We start from the raw sequence: 6,000 nt of genomic DNA on the forward strand, positions 1-6,000 counted from the left end.
AACTCTGATAGAATGAAAACTGTTCAGTGTGGCCCCAACAGTGAACATTTGCTCAGTTGGAGGGAGCTTTCTTCTCTTGTCAGTGACACTGGTCCCATTGGATCCCTTCATGAAATCATGTCCCCTCTAACTAATTTCAAAATGCTGGCTCCCAAAAATGGCAGAAACAGGTACCATGCCAGTTCTAGAGCCAGTGTCTGTATAGATATTCTCATGTCTGACATTCACCTGTGCAAGTTACATGGCATAAGGTTTTAAATTACAGTTGATGTTATTCGTGTGCATACTCCAGACATTCTTTCAGATAATGCTGTAGCTCTTGGTATACTATAATGATCCTATGACAACAGAGAACTCAACAAAGGTTGCTAGTTAGGACAGTAGACATTAGTGAGTAAGAAAGACTTTATTCCTGCTTATATATGTCCAAAAACTTTTACTACACTCCAGTATGATTAAATCAGAATCAGTTTGATGCCATTTACCAGAACAAATAGTACTTTTAGGTCTTATTTTTAATATTTAGATAATTTTCACTTTCAGTATATTAATGGAACTAAGGTCATTTAGCTTAATAACAATTGAAGCACTAACAGTTGTTAAATAAATTTGTCACAGAATGACATGTTAAAGGTTTTCATGAATTCCTTTAAAGGAAATTGCTTTTTAAACTATATTATTAAAATATTACTCTTGTTTCTTTAGTTTTTCACTTAAAAATATATAGGCTTGTACTTTGAAACCACAAATGTCCCTTAAAAATGTAACCCTTTAATTATATACCATTTTCTTTATATCTTTATATCTGTGTCTCTTGGTTAATATAATATAGACGTTTGTCTATTTTGGGGGCGTTTAAAGGGAATACAAAACAGTGATCAGTAATCTGTCAAGTTGGTTGAATATCAAGTATTTTTTTCAATATCAAAAAACTGTTAACTGAAAACTTCACCTGTTTGCCACTCTTGCAGATTCCATTGAAAGGTTTAATTTTTACTGCAAAAAATTATGCAGTGAATAATTGCAAATATCCAATTGAATGGAAATTTACAAAACTGATTACATTATTTGTGCTCTGTATGAGGCCAAAGAATAATAACAACAATAGTAATAATGAAGCCATCAGTTTTCTGAGCATACATACCAGTCAAGGTACTGGAATTTTCACATAAAGACATACATGGAACCCCTGTAATCCTTACAACAAGCTTTCAAAGGAAGCACAGTTAACCCTGTTTTACAGAAGAGGAAGTTGAAGTTCAGAGGCTTAGCTAATGTCACACTACTAGTATATAGGAAAACCAATATTTAAAACAAAATTTTATAACCCATACATTTTCCAAAATGTATCATGATTTCCAACTTTTAATGAATTTGACTCATAACACAGGGCGATCAGCTCGGTGCTTTGCAACAACATAGAGGGGTGGGGTAGGGAGGGTGGGAGGGAGGCTCAAGAGGGAGGGGATATGGGGATATATGAATGCATGTTGTTGATTCACTTTGTTGTACAACATAAACTAGCATAGCATTGTGAAGCAATTATACTCCAATAAAGATGTATTTTAAAAAATGAATCTAAAATCTCAGGTAGCCATAGCATAATTTCTGTTCTGTAGCAACTTGATTAATCCTCACTAAAAAATATATATATATGATAAAATATTTTAGTTTGAAGTTCATCTACTTTGATCTTTCCTCAAATTTGTCATTCTGTCAAAAGTTCCATCATAGAAAATAAAGGTGAATGCTACAGTCTTTTGTAGAACAAATGGATTCATTTATAATCTGTTCTATTTTAACATTTAAAAAAAACCCTCACGTGGTTAAATAAGCATAAAATAAATTTCAGGCTTTTATTCTTCAGTCTGTAAATCAGAACTCTGCTTTAAAGTATGAGAGTCAATTCAAATCAGAAATATCTTTGTATAAACCATGCAGTCATGTATTAAGAACACAAAGTGAAGCTATAACTCAATGTTAAATATTTTAAAACAAAGCATTTCCTCTTGTCAATATAATGTGTGGCATTTTCCTGGACATTCTAGTTTTCTATTAAAATATCTGTGTTAACAGTAAGATAGTTGTTCTTGTTGACTGGCAGGCACGGGTCTTCAATATCCATCATGAAGATTAATTTTCTAGTCTCTTTACTTAGAATTGATTAATTGGTACTCAAAAGATTATTTACAGTGGGTAATAAGGTCACTCTGCTTGATATGCTGTTTTATATCTCAGTCTCTTACACTTTACTGTGAAAGAAGTTGAGAAAATAGGAGAGGAAGTTGTCTGATTCATACACTACTGGATGACTTAACAACAGTTAGCTTCTCTGCCTTTACCAAAAACAAGTACAGAATGAGCCATCTTAAAAATTGGTAACAAACTACTAAACACTTATTTTGTTCAAGTTTCTGTTTCATCATATTTTATACTTCACAGTAGGATATAGAGAATGATCTATTTCCAAGAGAAATTTGGAGACTCTTGGATCCTCCTCCTAGAACCTCTCTGGAAGCAAATGTCACCACTAGACACAGGTTTCCTGTCACCTAGATGCCTCTCAGGATGACTTCCACCAGCAGGAAAATGTTCCCTCCCTCCTGTCTCAGTCTCTGTCTGCCGTCACAAAGGGGCACCACATTTCCTGTATTCTGACCTTACAGCCTGCCTTTTTTGACATCAGGACATTTTTCAACCTTTTTTGATATCATCTCACCCCTTCCTTCTCCAAATCTCTGTCATTTTCCCAACAGTACATGGGATGTGAGAAGACAAAGAGAAAAACAATTAATTGATGACTCTAGGGAAGGGAGTGCTGTCCAATCTATACAACAGGGCCATCACATTAAAAAATGTTGTGTTAATTATTAAACTAGTGCATGCCCATTGTAAACCATAAAGTTTGAAAAGAAAACAAAATCACATTTAATTAAAACAGAAAAGTAATAACATTTATTTATAACCTACTGGTCACAAAATCTTGATTTCTTAGCTGTAATATATAAGGCAATGCAATAGGTAAGAAAATGTCTTCAATTAGTCTAAGTTCTCTATTCCAAAATATAAACCTTAAAATAATAAATAAATAATCCTTTTAATGGAATTCACAAAGATCAGTTCATAGTGTCTGTGACTGGAAGGAAACCAGTTTTGTTTTAAATGTCCTTAAGAAGGGAAGATTATATTTACATGTTGCATAAAGATAATCTTCATAATGGAATTAATGCTGAATTTTTAAACTGTTTCTTTCCATTTTCTTGTTGGACGTTTAAGAATATAAATGTATTTATTGACCAATACTTATTTAGAACTAATATTAGGTATGTTGCCTTCTTTTAAGGCAATAGTTTTTAAAATAAGTAATCCATCAGATAAACTTCTCTGAAACCCTTTAATTACTGATAACCTCAAACAAAGTACAAATTGGTTTAACTTCTTAAAGACCTTTCTTCATTTCTTGTGAGTAAATCATTCAGGCACAAATAATGGTTGTCTTACAATCTGGCAGAATTGCCAGTGAATTGGTAATTTGGGGGAAGGGGTTCTTTTTTTTAAAATACTGTCTCCTTTTTTAAATTACAAAATTAATCCATATTCAGGGTTAAAAATTTATACTGTATAATGTAAATATGTGATGTAAAAATCAAAATTCTATAATCTTACTCCTCAGAGATAACTCTGTTAATATGTTGGTTTGTATTCCTTCTGATTTTCTTCATCTTCTTTCCCTTCTTTCCTTCCTCCATTCCTCAACTGCTTGTTACTTATTCATTCATTTGCAGTGAGATTCTGCTTTATACAGAACTGCCATTTTAATTTTCAGAGGTGAGATGAATTTTGTTATTTTGTGAAAAAATGACCCATTTCTATAAGGTTGATTTGTGTGGAGAATAAAGGTTGTATTTTTACTCTATGAAATGTTAACCCACGGCACATGCTCTAGAGTGTAAGCAAACTTACTTTCACTTTTTGAGTTTCAGTTTTCTTGCAGGTAAAATGGGTAAAATAATAATAATAGTAGTACCTATTCATAGAACTGTGAGGCATGTAAAGAAAAATCATACGTATATCTTCCACAAATTTACTTAATATTCTTTCCCAAGGTATTTTTCCTTGACTAAAACTTTTAACTTTAAACTATCTTCATGGTATGTATCAAATGTGTAAATAGAAGCTAGTTTAATCCATAAATATATTCATATTACTGAAATCAATTTGCAGCTTAGACATTTTAAAAATATTCTTTACTGAAACCAGATAATGTAGGCTTTAGAACACAGTTTTTAAAATGCTCATCATTATAGTCATAAGGAAGCATGTATTGGGTATCTTCATAACATGTATTATATGTTTATACACAAGAATCTTATTATAATGTTGCACTATATATATTGCTCACATTGAAATACAGCTAAAAATAAAAGACTAGCCATGTTTGTATAACTGTTTCAATAGTAAGAATAATGTGAATAAAGAGGTATTTGCAAAAGTGGAATGGATACATAATACACGTCAAACACTGTATTTTTAGGAATTACTTCATATATTTTCTCAACAACCCTATGATATAAGTTCTAGGGCATTCTCATTTTCTGAATGAGGACACCGAGTCTGAGAGGCAAAGTAACCCACTGAAGGTCATACTGGCCAGTGGCTTGCATTCTAAACCCAGAGACTTCATCCTCAACTCCTACACTCTACTGTCCCTTCTGACTTTGATCACATTTTATGTAGTAAACTAAATTTTAGAGGAAACCAAAATGCAGATATGTAATTCATTCATCAAGCTAGTATAAAGGAATTAAAATAAACCCTTTTACTATGAATACTGCCAAGATCAGTACTAAATTTGAAGTCTGATGATAAATTTCTAAATGCTTCTATATGCATAAGCCAAAATATTCAGAATATCTCTTTTTCCTGAATAATCTAAAAAGTGTGTCTTGCATAATAACCTTGAGTTTATATAGGTTGTGCCTGACTATATTTATTTGCACATCTTACCACTGATTAAATGGAAGTTATGTGTATCTAAATATAGAATGTAGCCTTCATGGAGGTTGACATAAAACTTCAATGAAAAATGAAAATAAACTGGAAAACTATATGTCTAGAAAAATAGTCATGGTCACTTACTTGTTTACTAACAGCATGCTCTATTGTATTGATTTATCTCAAACTGTGTGATTGCAAAAATAAAATGTAGTTTTCCTTTACTATGTCTTGTCCTATGTAGATGATATATACCATTTAAATGTATAATGTATTTATAGTTTATTAAACTTAATAATAGGTTACAAAAATGAAAATGAACATGAGAATAAGGAAAAAATAGATTTAGAAAGAAATGTAGGTGAAAGGCTGAGAAAGACCCATTAGAAGTGCTATGACAAAACAGGTAGCAACATGAAAAACAAAAGATAACCCACCCCTTATAAGCTTAAAGAATGGAGTGTCTTGACATCTGAAAATTCTCATAAGTCACAATCATGTGCAACTTATCACATAAGGCAGTAACTTTAGAAATTACTTGCCTTGCTTCTACAGCAAATACAGAATACTTAGCTATTGTATGTGTCTGAAATGTCTGTTGTCTGTCTCAGAACAGTCAACCTTGTGGACTATTGCATTTTCCCTTCACTTGCACCAGCAGTTTTTTTTTTTTTTTTTTTTTTACCACTTCAAGAAAATTTCTACATGTCCAATGTTGAGTAAAGAACAAAAATTTGTACCAGTTTGTGCTTTTAGAAAATTACAAATTACATATATGGAGCTTTAGAATTGTTCAGAGATATTTAAAAAATACTAAATCTATAATTCAAGGGTATACCAATATAGTTTTATCACATTGCTCTCAAACATATTGATGTTTGAGAGATACTGTCTTTCAACCTATATTTTAAGAAATCTGTAGTTTGGGGCCTCCCTGGTGGCGCAAGTGGTTAAGAGTCCGCCTGCCGATGCAGGGGATACGGGTTCGTGCCCCGGTCTGGGAGG

Source organism: Mesoplodon densirostris, chromosome 10 (genome assembly GCF_025265405.1).
Source record: "Mesoplodon densirostris isolate mMesDen1 chromosome 10, mMesDen1 primary haplotype, whole genome shotgun sequence".
Taxonomy (NCBI): Eukaryota; Metazoa; Chordata; class Mammalia; order Artiodactyla; family Ziphiidae; genus Mesoplodon; species Mesoplodon densirostris.